The sequence below is a fragment of the Coregonus lavaretus genome, assembly GCF_964263955.1.
Source record: "Coregonus lavaretus genome assembly, chromosome: 12".
NCBI lineage: Eukaryota > Metazoa > Chordata > Actinopteri > Salmoniformes > Salmonidae > Coregonus > Coregonus lavaretus.
Window position 1 is genome coordinate 13893540 of NC_139999.1, and position 26260 is coordinate 13919799.

The 26260-nt window shown below is 43.9% G+C and overlaps 1 pseudogene across 1 annotated transcript; it reads right to left on the reverse strand.

Moving 5' to 3' along the window:
* Positions 1–207: 207 nt before the first annotated feature.
* On the reverse strand, positions 208–24936 carry LOC311138332 (zinc finger MYND domain-containing protein 10-like; annotated as a pseudogene). Its single transcript has 13 exons — positions 24848–24936; positions 24651–24682; positions 24394–24476; positions 24131–24244; positions 23963–24016; positions 21801–21953; positions 21568–21656; positions 21155–21249; positions 16178–16342; positions 15691–15798; positions 1172–1293; positions 897–1022; positions 208–343 (listed from the first exon to the last, which is right to left on the reverse strand). The product of its transcript is annotated as a zinc finger MYND domain-containing protein 10-like (transcript).
* Between the last annotated feature and the right edge of the window lie 1324 nt (positions 24937–26260).

The window sequence follows — 26260 nt, forward strand, 5'->3', positions numbered from 1 at the left end:
TATCATTGTAATGGAATAAAGCCATCAACGTTTGCATTAGTACAATCAAGAAGTTGGAATTGAATTGAGCCAGACAAACCTCAAAGGTTAACATTAACAGTCCAAAACCATAACAACTGCATTCGAATCCCATCCCAAATGGCATGTAGGTGCATATCTGTCCATTCACTTGTCACTACGTAAGACCTCTGTTCTCTCTCCCATCATTCAGTTCAATATGTTGCTGATGTCCACCTTTCTCTCTTCAGGAGTTATGATCAAGTCCTTCTGGAGCTTCTCTGTGGCTTCAGCCATCAGTTGGCAGGCCACCTTGTGTTTGGCCCAGTGCTTCATCTGGCATTCCCTACAAATACAGAGCAGCAACACTTACAACTGGGGTGTCAAACATATGGCCCACAATCCGGCCTGCAAGTGGTCTGAGTAAAACAAAAAAACAACTCAATATACTTTAAAATGACTAAAACCAAATCCAAACTGTGTAGAAATGTAATGGACTTACATTTATACAGTCTTGACCGAAATTAAAGCTAGACAGTCAGGGAGTACCGAAAATTACAAAAACGCTGGATAGAGGGACTATCTTTTGCTAATTTTGACGGCAAGGAAATACAACCAATTTTCAGTGTGGCCCTCCAGACCTTGTTGTAGTTGAGTTTGACACCCCGACATAGAATCTAATTCAGCTGCTGTGGGCTACACACTAGAACCTCCTGAGCACATGGGGTGTAATGGTTTTTTCATGGTCTTTTGAGTACAATCTCTTGTAATACATCAACACGTTCTTTGCAAGACTAGTAACAGATTTAGCAAAAAAAAAGTTGCAGCACCATTCTCTTGATATTTATTTATTGAAGGAGAAAAATTTCCCTGTAGTGCTACAGTGTGAACAGTCTTACCTCTGGCAGTACCATTCTCCCTGGCAGCGGGAGCATCACTTAGAAGCCTCGGCCCCACACGCTCCACACTTGGGCTTCTCAGGGATCAAACTCTCCATCACATCCAGGTTATGGGTCTGGGCCAACCTAGCAGAGATTATTCATATGCAAGCAGAGAATAGATTGTAACAGAGATGCACAATAGCAGGTCTTGAATCCGCTCCAAGGTTTCATTCTCCCTTATGGATTTTGGTCTCATTCAGTCTCTTTACTAATGTCACCAGACTCAGTATTACCTGAGTGCTTGTTGTCTCAGGTCCTTCTCAGAGGGGTTGAACGTTCCCTTCACTTGATACTTGGCAATGGCCTTCCATTTCCCCATATTGTCCCGCATAATGTTGTTCTACATCTCTGGAATCTAAAAGTAAGAGGAAGATATTTAATTGTAAGACAGCAATTCATTGTGTGTGTGTGTGTGTGTGTGACACTCTGGCTCTATGGACATTTATATTGAGCCAGGGTTGTTCATTTTCATGTGTTTGGGTGTATTTCATTTGGTGGTGTTGGGGATGGGTGAGTTTCATTTTGTTTGTGTCATGTGGTGATTGGTCGATGACTCCCAATCGGAGGTAACGAGTGTCAGCTGTCGGCTCGTTATCTCTGATTGGGAGCCATATATATTCTGTATGTTTTCTCCTTTGTGTTGTGGGTTATTGTTTCTTTGTTGCTGTTAGTCGTATTTCAGTTTAGAACTTCACGTATCGTCATTTGTTGTTTTCTTCGTGGTTGCTTTAAGTTAATAAAGTCATCATGTTCACTCGCAACGCTGCGCATTGGTCTCCTCCTTCAGACGATCGTGACAGAATAACCCACCACAAGAGGACCAAGCGGCGTAACAAGCGGCAACAGGACCTACCTACGCAGGATTTATGGAAGCCTCCTAAGGACTTTTGGACATGGGAGGAGATTCGGGCTGGAAAGGGTCCTTGGGCACAACCGGAGGAATATCACCGCCCTCGTGAAGAGCTGGAGGCAGCTGCAGCCGAGAGGAGGTGGTATGAGGAGGAATATCACCGCCCTCGTGAAGAGCTGGAGGCAGCTGCAGCCGAGAGGAGGTGGTATGAAGAGGAAGCGCGGAGTCGAGGCTGGAAGCCCGTGGTTACTCCCCAAAAATTTTTTTGGGGGGGGCACATGGCTTGGGCGCCTGGGCAGCAGGAGGCTGCCACAGGTAGAGCTGGAGAGAAGGCTATCGGATTACGGGAGCCATTGGCGAGTAGAGGGAGGGAAGTTGTTGTGGCACGGCATGAGAGACTGAAGTGTGTTCCCAGTCTGGTCCGGTCCGTTCTTGATCCCCAGTTAAGGCCAGTGGTGGGTGTTCCCGGTACGGACCGGTCTGTTCCTACTCCACGCACCAGGTCCACGATGTGCGTCGCCAGCCCGGCCCGGCCTGTTCCGGCCACTCGCACCAGGGATAAGGTGCGCGTCGCCAGCCCAGCCCGGCCTGTTCCTGCTCCACGCACGAATCCTACGGGGTGCGTCACCAGTCGGCCAGAGTCTGCCGTCTGCCCAACGGCGCCTGAACTGGCCGTCTGCCCAACGGCGCCTGAACTGCCTGTCGGCCCTATGGCGTCTGAACTGCCCGTCTGTCAAGCGCTGCATAAGCCGCCCGTCTGTACTGAGCCTGCAAAGCCGCCCGTCTGCCATGAGCCTTCAGAGCCGTCCGCCAGATCGGAGCCGCTAGAGCCTTCCGCCAGACAGAATCATACACCTGCTATGGAATCAGCAGGAGCCGACGCAGCCCATATCAGACTGGAAGCTCAGGTTCGGAACCAGAAAGAGCAGCTCCTGCAGATGGGAGCCGCCCTGCTGGAGGTGATGACTGCAATCCGAGGCTGGGGTCCGCCTCCACCGCCAGCCTCCCAGCCAGCACCATCAGCCAGCCATGAGCAGCCAGATCTGTCAACCAGCCATGAGCAGCCAGACCCGTCAGCCAGCCATGAGCAGCCAGACCCGTCAGCCAGCCATGAGCAGCCAGATCCGTCAGCCAGCCATGAGCAGCCAGACCCGTCAGCCAGCCATGAGCAGCCAGATCCGTCAGCCAGCCATGAGCAGCCAGACCCGTCAGCCAGCCATGAGCAGCCAGACCCGTCAGCCAGCCATGAGCAGCCAGACCCGTCAGCCAGCCATGAGCAGCCAGAACCGTCAGCCAGCCATGAGCAGCCAGATCCGTCAGCCAGCCATGAGCAGCCAGATCCGTCAGCCTGCCAGGATCCGCCAGATCCGTCAGCCAGCCATGAGCAGCCAGATCCGTCAGCCTGCCAGGATCCGCCAGAGCCGTCCAGCCAGGATCCGCCAGAGCTGTCCAGCCAGGATCCGCCAGAACCGTCTAGCCAGGATCCACCAGAGCCGTCCAGCCAGGATCCGCCAGAGCCGTCCAGCCAGGATCCGCCAGAGCCGTCCAGCCAGGATCTGCCAGAGCCGTCCAGCCAGGATCCGCCAGAGCCGTCCAGCCAGGATCCGCCAGAGCCGTCCAGCCAGGATCCGCCAGAGCCGTCCAGCCAGGATCCGCCAGAGCCGTCCAGCCAGGATCCGCCAGAGCCGTCCAGCCAGGATCCGCCAGAGCCGTCCCGCCAGGATCCGCCAGAGCCGTCCCGCCTGGATCCGCCAGAGCCGTCCCGCCAGGATCCGCCAGAGCCGTCTCGCCAGGATCCGCCAGAGCCGTCCCGCCAGGATCCGCCAGAGCCAGCCAGCCAGGATCCGCCATCTAGTCAGGTACTGCCCCTTAGCCCGGTGCTGCCCCTTAGTCCGGTGCTGCCCTTTAGCCCGGTGCTGCCCCTTAGTCCGGTGCTGCCCCTGAGTCCGGTACTGCCCCTTAGCCCGGTGCTGCCCCTTAGTCCTGTACTGCCCTTTAGTCCGGTACTGCCCCGTAGTCCGGTGCTGCCCCTTAGCCCGGTGCTGCCCCTTAGCCCGGTGCTGCCCCTTATCCCGGTGCTGCCCCTTATCCCGGTGCTGCCCCTTAGGCCGATGCTGCCCCTTAGTCCGGGGTTGCCCCTTAGTCCAGGTGGGGTTAGGTGGAGGGTGGTCATTAGGAGGAGGCTACCGAAGCAGGTTGTGACTGTGGTGGGGTGGGGATCACGACCGGGGCCAGAGCCGCCACCATGGACAGACGCCCACCCAGACCCTCCCCTAGTCCTGATGTTGGTGCGCCCGGAGTTCGCACCTTTAGGGGGGGGTACTGTGACACTCTGGCTCTATGGACATTTATATTGAGCCAGGGTTGTTCATTTTCATGTGTTTGGGTGTATTTCATTTGGTGGTGTTGGGGATGGGTGAGTTTCATTTTGTTTGTGTCATGTGGTGATTGGTCGATGACTCCCAATCGGAGGTAACGAGTGTCAGCTGTCGGCTCGTTATCTCTGATTGGGAGCCATATATATTCTGTATGTTTTCTCCTTTGTGTTGTGGGTTATTGTTTCTTTGTTGCTGTTAGTCGTATTTCAGTTTAGAACTTCACGTATCGTCATTTGTTGTTTTCTTCGTGGTTGCTTTAAGTTAATAAAGTCATCATGTTCACTCGCAACGCTGCGCATTGGTCTCCTCCTTCAGACGATCGTGACAGTGTGTGTGTGTGTGTGTGCCTGCACCAGGATTTCTGTTAGAAAAATTTGACCTGTAAGATTTTAATTTATCGGACATTTGAGAAATTCTACCCGTCATCCATATGCATTGGGTGCGTAACCCATTAGGGCTTCCACCCACGCAGCCAGCACCATAGATAAAAGAGGGATATTGGCAAAATGAGCCAAATTTAAGTGTCCTTAGTAACAGCCTATAAGAAATTACAAAAACACTATTCCTTGTGGTTCGATGTGTAGCTTAGGCAAAACTTTATAGCCTATTGTTTTATTGGTTTTTACTTTCCTAAAACAATAATTGTCCACCTCATAGTGCTGAGCGATTAACTGAAATGTCGGTTATTTTTCATTTTCTTAACAACTAATTGAGTAAGTCGGTTAAATTATTTGAATTTCATTTTGTTAATTTTTTTTCTGTGAGCTCAATGTGCACATTGCACAGTTTCTCAAGGGATAAATCAGATCCAAACCTAAACTGTGCGATGTAGTAGGGAGTTGTAGTTTCCAACAGGCCAATATTCTACATAGTTTAGAGCATAAAATGTGGTAATTAACTACAATGACCATAATCCATTGCGCATCTACTTGTCCGGTCTGTGTTTCTTTTAGGCCTGCTACAGAAGAGACAGAAGAATGCTTGATCATGAGGTGATATGGAGAGCAGCTGTTGCTTCACAAGGTATCTCTACCTGAAAATACATGATCTAAGTGATTGATAGTTGGTTTTCAGCAGTCATAAAAGTATGTCTTATTAACTTTGAAGAACTACAAAATAGTGATTTTGTCAGACAGCGTAGGCAGCAGCGCTATAAAGATGAGATGATGACTTGGAATGAAATTATGACATTGGAATTAAATAATAAAGTCATCAAATAAAACAAACGTAATATACACAACAACTTAAATATTTTATTAAAGTAAAGTATTGTGAATAAATGATGGTTAATAAGTGATAAGAAGTAATGGCCAGTCACTACCATCATGGGACTTTTATTAAATGTTTTATTCTGTGTTGTTACAGCATTCAACCCACATAATGCATAGTGCATTTAATGTTTAAAAAAAATATTGAAACTGAAAACTGTGATATTTTTTAATAATCTAACCAAAACGACCTCAAAAAAGCACTAATAGCTCAGCACTACCACCTCACGGTTCAGCTGTCGGAGATTTGAGCACTAAATGCATCAGGCCATTGCATAGGCCTATAGGCTTAGGCGTCCACTGTATTATATTAATAATATAGAGAAAAGAAATACAGTATCTCGCAAAAGTGAGTACACCCCTCACATTTCTGTAAATATTTCAGTATATCTTTTCATGTGACAACACTGAAGAAATTACACTTTGCTATACAATGTAAAGTAGTGAGTGTACAGCTTGTATAACAGTGTAAATTTGCTGTCCCCTCAAAATTACAACACACAGCCATTAATGTCTAAACCGCTGGCAACAAAAGTGAGTACACCCCTAAGTGAAAATGTCCAAATTGGGCCCAAAGTGTCAATATTTTGTGTGGCCACCATCATTTTCCAGCACTGCCTTAACCCTCTTGGGCATGGAGTTCACCAGAGCTTCACAGGTTGCCACTGGAGTCGTCTTCCACTCCTCCATGACGACATCACGGAGCTGGTGGATGTTAGAGACCTTGCACTCCTCCACCTTCCGTTTGAGGATGCCCCACAGATGCTCAATAGGGTTTAGGTCTGGAGACATGCTTGGCCAGTCCATCACCTTTACCCTCAGCTTCTTTAGCAAGGCAGTGGTCGTCTTGGAGGTGTGTTTGGGGTCGTTATCATGTTGGAATACTGCCCTGCGGCCCAGTCTCCGAAGGGAGGGGATCATGCTCTGCTTCAGTATGTCACAGTACATGTTGACATTCATGGTTCCCTCAATGAACTGTAGCTCCCCAGTGCCGGCAGCACTCATGCAGCCCCAGACCATGACACTCCCACCACCACGCTTGACTGTAGGCAAGACAATTGTCTTTGTACTCCTTACCGCCACACACGCTTGTCACCATCTGAACCAAATAAGTTTATCTTGGTCTCATCAGACCACAGGACATGGTTCCAGTAATCCATGTCCTTAATCTGCTTGTCTTCAGCAAAACTGTTTGCAGGCTTTCTTGTGCATCATCTTTAGAAGAGGCTTCCTTCTGGGACGACAGCCATGCAGACCAATGATACTTAAGTATATTTAAAACCAAATACTTTTAGAATTTTACTCAAGTATTATTTTACTGGGTGACTTTCACTTTTACTTGAGTCATTTTCTATTAAGGTATCTTTACTTTTACTCAAGTATGACAATTGCGTACTTTTTCCACCACTGCTCAATTCTTTATTTTATGATTGGAAATGCCCCGCTGCCAAATATGCTTGGTTTGGCCCAGTCCTCAAAGGCTGTGTGGTTTGTGAAGGGAAAAAAGTTGAGCAAGGCTTGTAAGGAGAATGAAGCAATCGCTCCTCCCTTCTTCTCTCTCTTCTTAACAAAACCCTTAATTCTGTGAGCTAACTTCTGTGAGCTAACTTATACAGTCACATTTAACATGATATATTAATGAGCACGAATAAGAATTATGTAGAAAATTATATTTTTCAAATGGAGGTTTCTATTGCGAAGTGACAAGACACGCATCTCAGGAGTGAGCTCAAAAAACAAGTGATAATTGGTAATAGTTATGTTGGGCTCAATTTTATGAGTTCAAAGACAACTTTGGTAGTATTATTAACTTCGGAACAACTGGTTTCTAGTAGGCTACAGAATTAGAGAAGGGCTGTTTCTCTGAACCTCAGGCAGTAGGTTCAAGCAAGCCTGTTTCTCTCCCCAGTCAGAGGCAGCCTGCCTGTCTGACAAACTCTGACCAGCAGCAGTAACCTATCTTCCTTATTTATGTTAAGAAAACTAATGTGAAGATACAGCACTCATCATGTTTATGCAACCTAATAATCACCCTACGAATACTTCCAGAACTACCTTTATACACTAAGCAAAAATATAAATGCAACATGTAAAGTGTTTCATGAGCTGAAATATAAGATCCCCGAAATTTTCCATACGCACAAAAAAGCTTATTTCTCTCAAATGTTGTGCACAAATATGTTTGCATCCCTGTTAGTGAGCATTTCTCCTTTGCCAAGATAATCCATCCACCTGACAGGTGTGGCATATCAAGAATGTATTTATTTGTATTTTACCTTTATTTAACTAGGCAAGTCAGTTAAGAACAAATTCTTATTTACAATGACAGCCTACACCGGCCAAACCCGGACGACGCTGGGCCAATTGTGCGCCGCCCTATGGGACTCCCAATCACGGCCGGTTGTGATACAGCCTGGAATCGAACCAGGGGGTCTGTAGTGACGCCTCAAGCACTGAGATGCAGTGCCTTAGACCGCTGCGCCACTCGGGAGCAAGAAGCCGATTAAACAGCATGATCATTACACAGGTGCACCTTGTGCTGGGGACAATAAAAGGCCTATCTAAAATGTGCAGTTTTGTCACACAACACAATGTCACAGATGTCTCAAGTTGAGGGGATGTGCAACTGGCATGCTGACTGCAGAAATGTCCACCAGAGCTGTTGCCAGAGATTTGAATGTTCATTTCTCTATCACATCATTTTAGAGAATTTGGCAGTACGTCCAACTGGCCAACGCAGGAGTGGCTTCGGGACAAGTCACTGAATGTCCTTGAGTGGCCCAGCCAGAGCCCGGACTTGAACCCGATCGAACATCTCTGGAGAGACCTGAAAATAGCTCTGCAGCGACGGTCCCCATCCAACCAGACAGAGCTTGAGAGAATCTGCAGAGAAGAATGGGAGAAAATCCCCAAATACAGTGGGGGAAAAAAGTATTTAGTCAGCCACCAATTGTGCAAGTTCTCCCACTTAAAAAGATGAGAGAGGCCTGTAATTTTCATCATAGGTAAACGTCAACTATGACAGACAAAATAGGAGAAAAAAATCCAGAAAATCACATTGTAGGATTTTTAATGAATTTATTTGCAAATTATGGTGGAAAATAAGTATTTGGTCAATAACAAAAGTTTCTCAATACTTTGTTATATACCCTTTGTTGGCAATGACACAGGTCAAACATTTTCTGTAAGTCTTCACAAGGTTTTCACACACTGTTGCTGGTATTTTGGCCCATTCCTCCATGCAGATCTCCTCTAGAGCAGTGATGTTTTGGGGCTGTCGCTGGGCAACACGGACTTTCAACTCCCTCCAAAGATTTTCTATGGGGTTGAGATCTGGAGACTGGCTAGGCCACTCCAGGACCTTGAAATGCTTCTTACGAAGCCACTCCTTCGTTGCCCGGGCGGTGTGTTTGGGATCATTGTCATGCTGAAAGACCCAGCCATGTTTAATCTTCAATGCCCTTGCTGATGGAAGGAGGTTTTCACTCAAAATCTCACGATACATGGCCCCATTCATTCTTTCCTTTACACGGATCAGTCGTACTGGTCCCTTTGCAGAAAAACAGCCCCAAAGCATGATGTTTCCACCCCCATGCTTCACAGTAGGTATGGTGTTCTTTGGATGCAACTCAGCATTCTTTGTCCTCCAAACACGACGAGTTGAGTTTTTACCAAAAAGTTCTATTTTCGTTTCATCTGACCATATGACATTCTCCCAATCCTCTTCTGGATCATCCAAATGCACTCTAGCAAACTTCAGACAGGCCTGGACATGTACTGGCTTAAGCAGGGGGACACGTCTGGCACTGCAGGATTTGAGTCCCTGGCGGCGTAGTGTGTTACTGATGGTAGGCTTTGTTACTTTGGTCCCAGCTCTCTGCAGGTCATTCACTAGGTCCCCCCGTGTGGTTCTGGGATTTTTGCTCACCATTCTTGTGATCATTTTGCCCCCACGGGGTGAGATCTTGCGTGGAGCCCCAGATCGAGGGAGATTATCAGTGGTCTTGTATGTCTTCCATTTCCTAATAATTGCTCCCACAGTTGATTTCTTCAAACCAAGCTGCTTACCTATTGCAGATTCAGTCTTCCCAGCCTGGTGCAGGTCTACAATTTTGTTTCTGGTGTCCTTTGACAGCTCTTTGGTCTTGGCCATAGTGGAGTATGGAGTGTGACTGTTTGAGGTTGTGGACAGGTGTCTTTTATACTGATAACAAGTTCAAACAGGTGCCATTAATACAGGTAACGAGTGGAGGACAGAGGAGCCTCTTAAAGAAGAAGTTACAGATCTGTGAGAGCCAGAAATCTTGCTTGTTTGTAGGTGACCAAATACTTATTTTCCACCATAATTTGCAAAGAAATAAATAAAAAATCCTACAATGTGATTTCTGTCATAGTTGACGTGTACCTATGATGAAAATTACAGGCCTCTCTTATCTTTTTAAGTGGTGGCTGACTAAATACTCCCCCCCCCACCCCCCCCCACCCCACTGTATACAATGGGGAGAACAAGTATTTGATACACTGCCGATTTTGCAGGTTTTCCTACTTACAAAGCATGTAGAGGTCTGTAATTTTTATCATAGGTACACTTCAACTGTGAGGGACGGAATCTAAAACAGCAATCCAGAAAATCACATTGTATGATTTTTAAGTAATTCATTTGCATTTTATTGCATGACATAAGTATTTGATCACCTACCAACCAGTAAGAATTCCGGCTCTCACAGACCTGTTAGTTTTTCTTTAAGAAGCGCTCCTGTTCTCCACTCATTACCTGTATTAACTGCACCTGTTTGAACTCGTTACCTGTATAAAAAACACCTGTCCACACACTCAATCAAACAGACTCCAACCTCTCCACAATGGCCAAGACCAGAGAGCTGTGTAAGGACATCAGGGATAAAATTGTAGACCTGCACAAGGCTGGGATGGGCTACAGGACAATAGGCAAGCAGCTTGGTGAGAAGGCAACAACTGTTGGCGCAATTATTAGAAAATGGAAGAAGTTCAAGATGACGGTCAATCACCCATGGTCTGGGGCTCCATGCAAGATCTCACCTCGTGGGGCATCAATGATCATGAGGAAGGGCTGTAATCACTGCCAAAGGTGCTTCAACAAAGTACTGAGTAAAGGGTCTGAATACTTATGTAAATGTGATATTTCAGTTGTTTATTTTGAATAAATTAACAAACATTTCTAAAAACTTGTTTTTGCTTTGTCATTATGGGGTATTGTGTGTAGATTGATGATGAAAAAAAAACAATATAATCAATTTTAGAATAAGGCTGTAGCGTATCAAAATGTGGAAAAAGTCAAGGGGTCTGAATACTTTCAGAAGGCACTATATAGCCTATAGGCTATGAATCATTTGATTGAGACCACACCAAATAGCCAATAGGCGCACTTGATATTGCACACCCAGCAGAGATGAGGGGCAGCATCGGGCACACATCAATACAGTATACAGTGCATTCGGAAAGTATTAAGACCCATTCATTTTTTCCACATTTTGTTACGTTACACCCTTATTCTAAAATATATATATATATTTTATTCCCATCAATCTACACACAATACCCCATAATGACAAAGCGAAAACAGGTTTGTAGAAATGTTTTCACATTTATTAAAGATAAAAAACAGAAATACCTTACATAAGTATTCAGACCCTTTGCTATAAGACTCTAAATTGAGCTCAGGTGCATCCTGTTTCCATTGATCATCCTTGAGATGTTTCTACAACTTGATTGGAGTCCACCTGTGGTAAATTAAATTGATTGGACATGATTTTTAAAAAGGCACACACCTGTCCATATAAGGTCCCACAGTTGACAGTGCATGTCAGAGCAAAAACCAAGCCATGAGGTCGAAGGAATTGTCCGTAGAGCGCAGAGACAGGATTGTGTTGAGTCACAGATCTGGGGATGGGTACCAAGAAATGTCTGCAGCCTTGAAGGTCCCCAAGATCACAGTGGCCTCCATCATTATTGAATGGAAGAAGTTTGGAACCTCCAAGACTCTTCCTAGAGCTGGCTGTCCCGCCAAATTGAGCAAAAGGGGGAGAAGGGCCTTGGTCAGGGAGGTGACCAAGAACCCGATGGTCACTCTTGACAGAGCTCCAGAGTTCCTCTGTGGAGATGGGAGAGCCTTCCAGAAGGACAACCATCTCTGCAGCACTCCACCAATCAGGCCTTTATGGTAGAGTGGCCAGACGGAAGCTACTGCTCAGTAAAAGGCACATGACAGCCCGCTTGGAGTTTGCCAGAATGCACCTAAAGGACTCTCAGACCATGAGAAACAAGATTCTCTGGTCTGATGAAACCAAGATTGAACTCTTTGGCCTGAATGTCAAGCGTCAAGTCTGGAGGAAACCTGGCACCATCCCTACGGTGAAGCATCGTGGTGGCAGCATCATGCTGTGGGGATGTTTTCAGCAGCAGGTACTGGGAGACTAGTCAGGATCGAGGAAAAGATGAACGGAGCACAGTACAGAGATCCTTGATGAAAACCTGCTCCAGAGCGCTCAGGACCTTAGACTGGGGCAAAGCTTCGGGACAAGTCTCTGAATGTCCTTGAGTGGCCAAGCCAGAGCCCAACTTGAACCCGATCAAACATCTCTGGAGAGACCTGAAAATAAATGTGCAGCGACACTCCCCATCCAACCTGACAGAGCTTGAGAGGATCTGCAGAGAAGAATGGGAGAAACTCCCCAAATACAGGTGTGCCAAGCTTGTAGTGTTATACCCAAGAAGACTTGAGGCTGTAATCGCTTGCAAGGTGCTTCAACAAATTACTGAGTAAAGGGTCTGAATACTTATGTAAATGTGAAAACCTGTTTTTGCTTTGTCATTATGGGGTATTGTGTGTAGATTGACGAGGGGAAAAAAACAGTTCAATCAATTTTAGAATGAGTGGAAAATGTGGAAAAAGGGAAGGGGTCTGAATACTTTCCGAATGCACTGTATAGCCTAATAAGCTACTCATTCTAAAACAGAGAAATATTGAAATTTCATCAATTACTAATTAAATTACCCTAGATTTTAAAAATACTAAACCCTGCCCTTGACTGAAATTGTAAAAGTATGACCCTCCCCCATTTCCTCCAGGTAACCATTCTGTACATTTCGATCCATCCCTAACATAGTAGCATGATGAAAGGGGGGCATGACTGAAAATGTTTGGGAAGCACTGATCTAGCTAATGATTAGCACAAATAAAAATGGGCATGATTCAGACTATTTATTTATAGCCAGTTGGGCTACAGGTGATAATGCACTAACACTTCATTTGGATAGTCCATCTGTAAATGATCTACAGACTATCAGTAACATTTCAACTAACCAGTGTTGGGGAGTAGTGAACTACATGTAGTTCAACTAGTAACTACAGTTTGCAGTAGCTTGGTGGTAGTTGAACTAAATTCAAATGTAGGTAGTGTTTTCTGGACTGAATACTTTTTTTTTTGCCATGAAGCGGTGTAGCTCACCATTGGAACTACACACCCCTTTCTAATTCTCACTTGAAACAGTTTTTGTGTTTAATATGCTAAATTACACATTCTGTTAAGATCTTACTCCAGAGTGATCTGTTCTTGCAATTTGTAGTCTATGACATTTCAGATTTAGATATGATAATTTATCACAAAGTAGTTTGGATGGAGTGAACTACTTTAGTGTAACTTAACTTCTTCCAGTGTGAAGTAATTGGTAGCTTGGTAAACTATATTCTCAGAGTAGCTTCCCCAACACTACTAACCCTAACCCTAACCTTAACCCGTATCCAAACCCTAAACTTAACCTTTACACTCGCCCTAACCTTAACCCTTACTCTAAACCTAACCCTAAACTTAGCAAGCAGTTGCTTATCAACAGATCGTTTGTTTATAGTATGACTATACAAATAAAGTGTGACCGATAATGCTTATTGCTGAATAACACACCAGCCTGATAATATGGACCAATATGTTGTTAGGCACATTTTTGGTGGGGTAAATTATATTTTAATGGGGTCACCATAATTCTATTTTCATTAATTTTGGAGTAGAAAAGTCACCAGGGCTGCGTTCAGTACGAAAAGAAAAATGTAATGCAATGTTCAATTAAACAGAAACGATGCTGTTCTGAACGACCTGTTGAAAAACGGGGAGGGCCACACCCACCAAACGTAGGCTATCTCAAAGTCTGTTCAAGAACGTTGAAGAAAGTATTGGGGAAACGTTTGTTCAGTACAAGCCGTTACGCAACGTAGCAAACGTTCAGAGTCTGGAGACGCCGTGGAGAACGTTCTGCTGCCTGCAACATCCTCCAGCATGACCGGTTTGGCGGTGGGTCAGTCATGGTGTGGGGTGGCATTTCTTTGGGGGGCCGCACAGCCCTCCATGTGCTCGCCAGAGGTAGCCTGACTGCCATTAGGTACCGAGATGAGATCCTCAGACCCCTTGTGAGACCATATGCTGGTGCGGTTGGCCCTGGGTTCCTCCTAATGCAAGACAATGCTAGACCTCATGTGGCTGGAGTGTGTCAGCAGTTCCTGCAAGAGGAAGGCATTGATGCTATGGACCGCCCATTCCCCAGACCTGAATCCAATTGAGCACATCTGGGACATCATGTCTCGCTCCATCCACCAACGCCACGTTGCATCACAGACTGTCCAGGAGTTGGCAGATGCTTTAGTCCAGGTCTGGGAGGAGATCCCTCAGGAGACCATCCGCCACCTCATCAGGAGCATGCCCAGGCGTTGTAGGGAGGTCATACAGGCACGTGGAGGCCACACACACTACTGAGCCTCATTTTGACTTGTTTTAAGGACATTACATCAAAGTTGGATCAGCCTGTAGTGTGGTTTTCTACTTTAATTTTGAGGGTGACTCCAAATCCAGACCTCCATGGGTTGATAACTTTTGATTTCCATTGATAATTTTTGTGTCATTTTGTTGTCAGCACATTCAACTATGTAAAGAAAAAAGTATTTAATAAGATTATTTCATTCATTCAGATCTAGGATGTGTTATTTTAGTGTTCCCTTTATTTTTTTGAGCAGTGTATTTATTTTACAACAGGCCTACTTATAACCTATCTTAAACTAAATACGGAGCTCACATATAAAAAGACAGATCAAACTTAATTTAGCCAACGGAAATGTATCAACAGAATAAAACGAAACACATTTTGCATATTTAAAACTGGTTTAGATTAATAAATAGGCCTACAATAATAACAATGATGTACAGCAGTGGTCACCAAACGGTCGATCGCGATGCGATTCGAGTTTGCCATTAGCTGAAAGACGGTCCCTTTTTGGTCTGTGTCAGCGGAGGAAAGGGAGTGTGGCGTTGAGAGGTGGACCCTCAGTCTGCTGCCCTCTCCCTCCACCGAGACTGACCATCAGATGCAGGCTCCATCACCCCAGTAAATAAAAAAAGCTAATTATTATTATTATTATTATTATTATTATTATTATTATTATTATTATTATTATTATGCTCTTTCAGCTGTGCTTCACAAGTAATACAACAACGGATCTATTACCAGTGTGATTATATAGCCTACCTCAAATGTTGAAATATACTTTTTTTTAAATGGTCTGAGAAGAACAAAAATGCATTGGCAGGGCAATTCAAGCAAAGCCAATATGCGGTGCTTATGTTTTTTTGCCCTATAGCCTACTGCACAAACCTACTACAGTACTACAAAGTACTACAGTACTGTTTTAATAGGTTAATGTTGCATGGGCTTACGTTTTTTAAGTAATGTTGAAATCAAATCTGAACGGTAGATCTCGGCTTGCATTTTGACTCAGAAAGCGATCTCGATTCAAAAAAGGTTGGTGACCACCGATATACAGTAATAATAATGATAATACAAATTATTATAAATACACACGACAACTAAAAAGTTGCACAGTAGCCTGCATTTGGCCGTGCCAACGTTCTTCTCATCTTTGTCCACTACAATATTAAAAGTTGTCTATACAGGAGGACATTCCCCTTCTAGGCTTTTCACTATAGGCATACTCTCTAACTTTTGTTTTACTCTCGCTCCTCTCTCGCTCTCTCTCCTCAGCAGCAGGCGCATGCACGTAAGGCAGCGCACAAGGAGTGAGAGAATGGTGCTGAAGTGTGAAATCGTGATGTATAATATGCAGCCCCCACCCACGGCTACAATTTCATTTACCGGCTTTTCATTTATTTTATCGGCAAAAGCCGGCTAACGGAAACCCTGGCGCGCGTGTGCATGTTCCTGTGTGTGTTCCTCACCTGTTCCAAGATGAGGTCTTTCTTTGGAGGGGCAGGGTCTCTGAAGCGCTGGAGCTCCACCAGGTTGGGCAGCTGGTCAATTAACACCTCCGTCAGGAAACCTCGTAGCTACACACAAAATATATAGGGTGATTTTCAGACATTTCATGGTTTAAGTTTCAGTTTGAGTTAGACTTTTATTGTACTGCGGTCTGCATTGTGGTCTGTCTGATAGACCACCTATGCATCCTGCAAAGTTCCCAGAGCTCATAATTCTATCCTCACGTACGTTCAGTAAGGAGAGTCAATCATGGAAATAATAGTAAGAGAAAACACCAGTCAAAACAGTAACTGGATACTTCATCTGTCTTCTAATTGGAGGGGAGATAAGAAAAGATTTTGAAGGACAATGCACATACATATTATTCTTCCTGAGCTATAGTTTTGACAGTTAGGGTTCAGAGGCCACTCTTGTCAGAAGCGCCAGTACTGGCTGAGGCTACTGTACCTTTAAGATATGGTTCTTGTTGAAGTTGTTGAAGTCATATTTCCTTTGGCAGTCTTCCTTTAGCAGCAGGTTGTACAGAGCAATCCAGACCCCAATTAGTCATCTTCAGACAGTCTTCAGATGGAACCTTTTGCCACTTTCCATTCATGTACTTCTCTATCTCTCCTGTAGAGGGAGACAAAGGACAGGTAGTGATATGTGGGTCTTCTACACTGTAACAACCAGGCCAGGGTCCCCAACTGGCGGCCCATGGCCCAAATGGTTTTATTTGCCCCCCCCCACGCTCCCAAGAAAAAAAATGGAGAAAAAAACTATTTCGATTTTTCATTGTTGAACATAAAAGACTGTAAAAACACCAGGAAATCAGCTCTAAGTCATTTTAATTTTGGAAATCTGTTCCCAAGTATTCCCACGCATGTTTTTGTCAAATATTATATCTGTTTGGGCTTCTTGCCGTCAATTTGCAGTCTACAAATTATTTGTAATTATGTTCCGGCCCCCTGAACATCCGCTAGTTGATGATCCCTTCACAAAGTATGCACACCCATTGACTTTTTCCACATTTTGTATTTTAAATGGAATAAATTGAGGGTTTTTTGTCACTGGCCTACACATGTCCCTTATGTCAAAGTGGAATTATGTTTTTCAACATTTTTACAAATTAATACAAAAAGAAAAGCTGAAATATCTTTAGTCAATAAGTATTCAACCCCTTTGTTATGGCTAGCCTAAATAAGTTCAGGAGTAAAAATTTGCTTAACAAGTCACATAATGTGTCCTCTGTAGCTCAGCTGGTAGAGCACGGCGCTTGTAACGCCAAGGTAGTGGGTTCGATCCCCGGGACCACCCATACACAAAAATGTATGCACGCATGACTGTAAGTCGCTTTGGATAAAAGCGTCTGCTAAATGGCATATTATTATTATTATTATAATAAGTTGCATGGACTGAATAATAGTGTTTAACATGATTTTTGAATTACTACCTCATCTCTGTACCCCACAGATACAATTATCTGTAAGGTCCTTCAGTCGAGCAGTGAACAGATTCAACCACAAAGACCAGGGAGGTTTTCCAATGCCTCGCAAAGAAGGGCACCTATTGATAGATTGGTCAAATAAAAAAAGCAGACATTGAATTTTCCTTTGAGCATGGTGAAGTTATTAATTACACTTTGGATGGTGTATCAATACACCCAGTCACTACAAAGATACAGGCGTCCTTCCTAACTCAGTTGCCAGAGAGGAGGGAAACCGCTCAGGGATTTCACCATGAGGCCAATAGTGACTTTAAAACCGTTACAAAGTTTAATGGCTGTGATAGGAGAAAACTGAGGATGGATCAACAACATTGAAGTTACTCCACAATACTAACCTAATTGACAAAGTGAAAAGAAGGAAGCCTGTACAGAATACAAATATTCCAAAACATGCATCCTGTTTGCAACAAGGCATTAAAGTAATACAGCAAAAATGTGGCAAAGCAGTTAACTATTTGTCCTGAATACAAAGTGTTATGTGTGGGGCAAATCCAATACAACACATTACTGAGTACCGCTCTCCATATTTTCAAGCATAGTGGTGGCTTCTTGTAAAATCCTAGAGGAAAACCTGGTTCAGTCTGCTTTCCACCAGACACTGGGAGATGAATTCACCATTCAGCAGGACAATAACCTAAAACACAAGGCCACTGGAGTTGCTTACCAAGAAGACAGTGAATGTTCCTGAGTAGCCGAGTTACAGTTTTGACTTAAATCTAATTGAAAGTCAAGGGGTTTGAATACTTTCTGAAGACAATGTACTTGAAAATCTATGGCAAGACCTGAAAATAATTATCTAGCAATGATCAACAATCAATTTGACAGAGCTTGAAGAATTTTGAAAATAATAATGGGCAACTGTTACACAATCCAGGTGTGGAAAGCTCTTATAAACTTACCCAGAAAGACCCACAGTTGTCATCGCTGCCAAAGGTGCTTCTACAAAGTATTGACTCAGGTGAGTAACTTAGTGGTTAAGAGCATTGTGCCAGTAACCGAAAGGTCGCTGGTTCTAATCCCCGAGTCGACTAGGTGAAAAATCTGCCGATGTGCCCTTGAGCAAGGCATTTAACCCTAATTGCTCCTGTAAATCGCTCTGGATAAGAGCGTCAGCTAAATGACTAAAATGTAAATGTACAGTGAGGGAAAAAAGTATTTGATCCCCTGCTGATTTTGTACGTTTGCCCACTGACAAAGACATGATCAGTCTATAATTTTAATGGTAGGTTTATTTGAACAGTGAGAGACAGAATAACAACAACAAAAATCCAGAAAAACACATGTCAAAAATGTTATAAATTGATTTGCATTTTAATGAGGGAAATAAGTATTTGACCCCTCTGCAAAACATTACTTAGTACTTGGTGGCAAAACCCTTGTTGACAATCACAGAGGTCAGATGTTTCTTGTAGTTGGCCACCAGGTTTGCACACATCTCAGGAGGGATTTTGTTCCACTCCTCTTTGCAGATCTTTTCCAAGTCATTAAGGTTTCGAGGCTGACGTTTGGCAACTCGAACCTTCAGCTCCCTCCACAGATTTTCTATGGGATTAAGGTCTGGAGACTGGCTAGGCCACTCCAGGACCTTAATGTGCTTCTTCTTGAGCCACTCCTTTGTTGCCTTGGCCGTGTGTTTTGGGTCATTGTCATGCTGGAATACCCATCCACGACCCATTTTCAATGCCCTGGCTGAGGGAAGGAGGTTCTCACCCAAGATTTGACGGTACATGTCCCCGTCCATCGTCCCTTTGATGCGGTGAAGTTGTCCTGTCCCCTTAGCAGAAAAACACCCCCAAAGCATAATGTTTCCACCTCCATGTTTGACAGTGGGGATGGTGTTCTTGGGGTCATCGGCAGCATTCCTCCTCCTCCAAACATGGCAAGTTGAGTTGATGCCAAAGAGCTCGATTTTGGTCTCATCTGACCACAACACTTTCACCCAGTTCTCCTCTAAATCATTCAGATGTTCATTGGCAAACTTCAGACGGCCCTGTATATGTGCTTTCTTGAGCAGGGGGACCTTGCGGGCGCTGCAGGATTTCAGTCCTTCACGACGTAGTGTGTTACCAATTGTTTTCTTGGTGACTATGGTCCCAGCTGCCTTGAGATCATTGACAAGATCCTCCCGTGTAGTTCTGCGCTGATTCCTCACCGTTCTCATGATCATTGCAACTCCTTGAGGTGAGATCTTGCATGGAGCCCCAGGCCGAGGGAGATTGACAGTTCTTTTGTGTTTCTTCCATTTGCGAATAATCGTACCAACTGTTGTCACCTTCTCACCAAGCTGCTTGGCGATGGTCTTGTAGCCCATTCCAGCCTTGTGTAGGTCTACATTCTTGTCCCTGACATCCTTGGAGAGCTCTTTGGTCTTGGCCATGGTGGAGAGTTTGGAATCTGATTGATTGATTGCTTCTGTGGACAGGTGTCTTTTATACAGGTAACAAGCTGAGATTAGGAGCACTCCCTTTAAGAGTGTGCTCCTAATCTCAGCTCGTTACCTGTATAAAAGACACCTGGGAGCCAGAAATCTTTCTGATTGAGAGGGGGTCAAATACTTATTTCCCTCATTAAAATGCAAATCAATTTATAACATTTTTGACATGCGTTTTTCTGGATTATTTTTATGTTATTCTGTCTCTCACTGTTCAAATAAACCTACCATTAAAATGATAGACTGATAATTTCTTTGTCAGTGGGCAAATGCACAAAATCAGCAGGGGATCAAATACTTTTTCCCCCTCACTGTAAATAATTATGTAAATGAGATATTTCTGTATTTCATTTTCAATAAATTTGCTAAAAACATGTTTTCACTTTGTCAAAATGAGGCATTCTGTGTAGATGGATGAGATGTTCTTTTTTGTATTATTCTGGCTGTAACACAACAAAATGTAGATAAGTCAAGGGGTATGAATACTTTCTGAAGGCATTGTAGATAAAAAGACACCCATTGTTTTGACATAATAATAATATGCCATTTAGCAGACGCTTTTATCCAAAGCGACTTACAATCATGCGTGCATACATTATTTTATTTTTTAAATGTATGGGTGGTCCCGGGGATCGAACCCACTACCTTGGCGTTACAAGCGCCGTGCTCTACCAGCTGAGCTACAGAGGACCACATTTCAGGATAATTGTATTATCCCATAGATGGTCCTCTGTAGCTCAGTTGGTAGAGCTTGGCGCTTGCGACGCCAGGATAGTGGGTTCGATTTCCACAACCAGCCATATATAAAAAAAAGTATGCATGTATGACTGTAACTCGCTTTGGACAAAAGTGACTGCTAAATGGCATATGTTGTATATAATGTATGTAGATGGGGGTATGTGGAAATTGTATGATTTGTCCATTTGCAAGAATACTCCAGCAGGTATATCTCACTGGTCATCCCCAAAGCCAACACCTCCTTTGGCCGCAATTCCTTCCAGTTCTCTGCTGCCAATGACTGGAACAAATTGCAAAAATCTCTGAAGCTGGAGACACTTATCTCCCTCACTAACTTTAAGCATCAGTTGTCAGAGCACCTTACCGATCACTGCACCTGTACACAGCCCATCTGAAATTAGCCCGCCCAACTACCTCATCCCTATATTGTTATTTATTTTGCTCATTTGTACCCCAGTATCTCTATTTGCACATCATCTCTTGCACATCTATCATTCCAGTGTTAATACTAATTGTAATTATTTTGCACTATAGCCTATTTATTGCCTTACCTCCATAACTTGCTACATTTGCACACACTGTATATATATGTATTTCTGTTGTATTTTTGACTTTGTTTTGTTTTACCCCATATGTAACTCTGTGTTGTTGTTTTTATCGCACTGCTTTGCTTTATCTTGGCCAGGTCGCAGTTGTAAATGAGAACTTGTTCTCAACTGGTTTACCTGGTTAAATAAAGGTTAAATAAAAAAAATAAAATAAAAAAAACCTGCAGAGTAGCGACTCCAGGGGCTGTGCTCTACCAGCTGTACCAACACACAGGGCAGGTTATGGGTGCACAGCATCCTCTTGATCACACTTATACTGAGCGTGAGAGAAAGCACAAACAAGCCTTTTCACCACGACAACTGGAAAAAAAGTATCTAACAGTATCACTCTTCTATTCTGATAGTATGTAAAGTATCTGAAAAATGATACAGATGTAAGATCTTAATTTGAGCCAGTTTGCTACAACAGGAAATGTGAATTATTTTGTGGATTAGAATTCATGGAAATTTTTGTAGGAGTTCAGAAGCTTTTTTTAAACCTCAAATACACTACAAGTTTTACATTTCCCACATTGCAAGAAAGTTATCCTGCAACAGGGTGACCAAATTAAGATCTTACATGTGACTCTCCCACCTGTCAGTATGATCAGTGATGTAACGCAGGACAGACAGAGCCTTGAGGGAAATTTCAAACTCTAGTGCCGCATTCTGCCCCTGCAAATCCTGCATCAGACACACAGCACAACAGAACATTTACAATCCACACCACCGACCAAAGCAACTACACTATCCTGACTTGCAATGGCCTGCCTATGTTGTAGTAACTGGAACCCAGACAGCTCCTGTAAAGAGGAATCCATCCTGTACCTGTACAGAGGATGAGTCCCCACTCTATGTGTGACTGAGTCTGCCCTGGGTTGGAGTGTCATCCCTGGATGCTCTGCTGGCCGGGAGGGTAGGTTTGCGGTGGCAGTAGTCCACCATGTCCAGGACTGAGTCGTCTGCTGCCTCACAGGAGTCCTGTAACCAACACACATAGTCAAAAACTGTATTCAGGCCCTAACTATATGAGGACAGACCGGACCTCGGTAAATGTTTCTCATAAAAACATTTAAAAGATTTTGTACACAATAAACAAAATCAATTACGGGTCAGCATCTTAATATTGCTCCCAGCGTTGATCAAAGCTCAGAACGCTTATATTATTGATCTGACTGAGTTCGAATCGTGCCTTCCTCTTTGCAAACCAGTGGAATCATGAACAGCGGTTTGTTCGTTATGTTCGCCTGCGTCCCCCAGATTAGCCTTTTAAACAGCACATTCACCACTCTCTCAAACGGCTAACTCCGCCCTCTCACGGCACAGGCTGAGGGCCTGAGACGTAAAACAAACTACCCCAGCTCGCTGTTGGCAACTAGAGACACTGCTGACAGTGTGTTTGCGAGATACCGGACAAAATGTTATTTTAAAACTGTCCTGTGACTCCTGCCGTGTCTACAGACATCCCCAAACAAACAAAAACCGACTCTCTGAGAATGACTGCACAACTGGTAAATAGTCGCTTATAGATATGTCAGTCAGTCAGGTGGCTAGCTTGCAGTAACGTTGAAGGGCTCTGGCAGGTATTACTTAGCAAGCTAGAAGGATGAAGTAAGAAGCTAAAGTTAAACAGTCCTTGCTATCCGAGATCCTTAGGATGTCCCCGCCCCATTGAAGTTGACATTTTAAATGGTTAAGGTAAGAGTTATGGTTAGGTTAGGGGTAAAGGTTTATGGTAGGGATGTCCCAAGGATTCCGGATAGCACGGACCAACGTTAAACGGAGCCTACCTCAGCAGAAGCAAAAAATAGGCTACTAAATTCTGATAATAACTTTTCTTTACAGAGAGTAGGCTACTGAGACAGACAGTGATGTGACCCTCAGTGGTGAGGCTGGCAGGCTGCAATGCATGCAGGAGCAAGCAGAGGAGACAGAGAGAGGTTAGTACAGTGGTGAGGCTGGCAGGCTGCAATGCATGCAGGAGCAAGCAGAGGAGACAGAGAGAGAGGTTAGTACAGTGGTGAGGCTGGCAGGCTGCAATGCATGCAGGAGCAAGCAGAGGAGACAGAGAGAGAGGTTAGTACAGTGGTGAGGCTGGCAGGCTGCAATGCATGCAGGAGCAAGCAGAGGAGACAGAGAGAGAGGTTAGTACAGTGGTTCCCAAACTTGGGGTCGGGTCCCCTGAGAAAATCTGTATTAATCTTAGCAAACAAGTTAGTAAAAAAAAAAAGTTTCAATATGAACATCTTCCCTATAGGCCTACATTGAAATGCAATCAAAATGCAAACAATACAGTTAAAAATATTTGTATACGTTTTTGTTTAAATAGGTGGTTGTTCGTCTTATCTCGATCGCCCACTGGAGTTTATAGTTTACCCATTGCCCACTTTTTTTTAACCATTACATCACTGATATTAATACAGAATCGTAAGTAACATTCTAATAATTCATGTGATAATACGATCATTTGTGTGCTCAATTGATGTCTGTTTGTGCGGAGCTTGATTAGTGATGCCCTAGGAATACAAATTTGAATGCTATGTAATTTGAGAAAATAAATATATGTAAAGAGTTGATGATTTTATGCCATTCATCATTACGACTTACTGAACAGTCGCTGATGCTACGTGTCAGTGTGAATCATTTCTCATATTTCCCCCCTTTCAGGGGTATAACATTACAATTGTATAGCTAATAGGCTATGTGTTTGTAGATCGACTGAGGTGATAATGGTTGGGGCATTTTTGCTTGTTTTTGCTGTTCTCCAAATAGTATTTTAAAAAGTGTTTTAATTGTATAGAAATGCAGTAAATTAGCTTAAACTTTTAAGAAATGTCCTTCTGGACCTCACTAACTCAAACCCTGGTTACGCCGTTGACTGTAGGACAAACTGTAGCCTATGTGATGTCTGAGACAGACACTGCAAACAGATTAATGGTGCTGGTACTGAGGCAAGGGTACAAATACGTTCTCACCTTGTACGTTCTCACCTTGTGAAACATAATTGTCTCAAGCAGGTTTATGATTGTAGCCTCATGGTGAATCTGCAGATGAGAGGCGGAGATTAGATGGAAACTTCTAGGGAGTACAGGTACAACAAGCACTGCAGTATATCACCAGTTGAAATGTAACATTGTTGCCAATTATGCACTCATCACCATGTACAGAGGAAAGGTGCTCTTCGGGTTGAAGTCCTGGAGCTGACAGAGAACAGGAAACACCTTCTGTTTCCAAAGCTCCACCAGAATCATCTCATGGACCAGGGTGGGGATCTAGGGTGAAGAAAACGGACAATGAATTACCTGTTTACATGTGCAGTAGCCTGCCCTGTATCTTTTTGGTCTACAAAAAAACAGAGCATGTAACAGTAACATACCTATACAGGTGACTTCACAGATACGTCATAAGACACTGTTATTACCTTTCCCAGTGACACAAGGAGCTCCTTGATAAACTCTTCCTGAGTGGCTGAAGCGTTCATTATCGCCTGCATGTTGAGTTTCTCTATGTCAGGGTTCTTCAATTCCGGTCCTGGAGGGCCGAAACACCTCTGTTTTTCATCCTCTCCTTCTAATCAGGGGCTAATTCAGACCTGGGACACCAGGTGAGTGCAATTAACTACCAGGCAGAAATAAAAAACAGAAGTGTTTCGGCCCTCCAGGACCGGAATTGAAGAACCCTGCTCTATGTAGTCATGTTGTCTGAACCACCTGTCAATCAAATAAGAAGCAACGAATGGAACACTGCAGCCACGAATCTGCTGTAGCGCGAGCTAGCTTGCAACTTTTGGCTAGCTCAGAGGATATTTGTTACCATGGTTAGCTACCTAGCTACAGTAAGTTAGCTAGCTAACGTAAGCTCCTAGACAGACATACCTTGGAGGGCCAATGTTCCTGAGTGAGAATGTTTCCAGATTTTGGACATATCCTTCAGCCTCTCCAGGAAAAATAACAGAGGTTTCCATATCCACGACAATCAATGTTTGTACCAAAAAAACACTGAGTTGAGAGAAACTGTGGAGACTGAGGCACAGTTTGAGGTGCTCACTCACTTTACAAACTGTTACAGAGTGGCGCAGTGGTCTAAGGCACTGCATCGCAGTGCTAGCTGTGCCACTAGAGATCCTGGTTCAAATCCAGGCTCTGTCGTAGCCGGCCGCGGCCGGGAGACCCATGCGACGGCGCACAATTGGCCCAGGGTAGGGGAGGGAATGGCCGGCAGGGATGTAGCTCAGTTGGTAGAGTATGGCGTTTGCAACGCCAGGGTTGTGGGTTCGATTCCCACGGGGGGCCAGTATGAAAAAAAATAAAATCATAATAATAATGAATGCACTCACTAACTGTAAGTCGCTCTGGATAAGAGCATCTGCTAAATGACTAAAATGTAAAATGTAAATGTTACCCGCGGTTGGCATGGTTACTGGATACACACGCATGCGCATTATAGGCAGCATGATCTACGGCACAGAGTGTTGCCAACTAATTTTCAGGGGAAGTTGCTAGAGGCAGGTCAATTTGTTGCTAAACGTCATTGCGTGATGACGTCAATGTGTAATAATGTAAAACTGCGTCATTACGTAGAATATGCATTAACGTTACTGAAATTGACTGGCCATCTCGGCGACAAATATGATTTGACATTTGTTAGTTTAGATTTGTTTGTTTATTATCACATATTTTTATTTGTAAAGTAATATAAACACAACACATTTTATATGATCAGATATATATTTTTTAAACACAACACATTTAATTATTGAACAATTACACATTACACATTATTGAACAATTACATTTTATTTATTGTCTTATTAACTAGTAAACCTACACATTCTGAACAATTATAGTTTTAAGCAGTGTATTGGTAGTTAGTTAACATGCTACCTAACTGATCAACAATTATAGGTACAAGCTAATAACAAGGTATATATGATATCTCCTCCCGAGTGGCGCAGTGATCTAAGGCACTGCATTGCAGTGCTAGCTGTGCCACTAGAGATCCTGGTTTGAATCCAGGCTCTGTCGTAGCCGGCCGTGACCGGGAGACCCATGGGGCGGCGCACAATTGGCCCAGCGTCGTCCAGGGTAGGGGAGGGAATGGCCGGCAGGGATGTAGCTCAGTTGGTAGAGCATGGCGTTTTCAACGCCAGGGTTGTGGGTTCGATTCCCACGGGGGGGACAGTATAAAAAATAATGTATGCACTCACTAACTGTAAGTCGCTCTGGATAAGAGCGTCTGCTAAATGACTTAAATGTAAATGTAATATCTTATTGAACAAGCAACTTAAC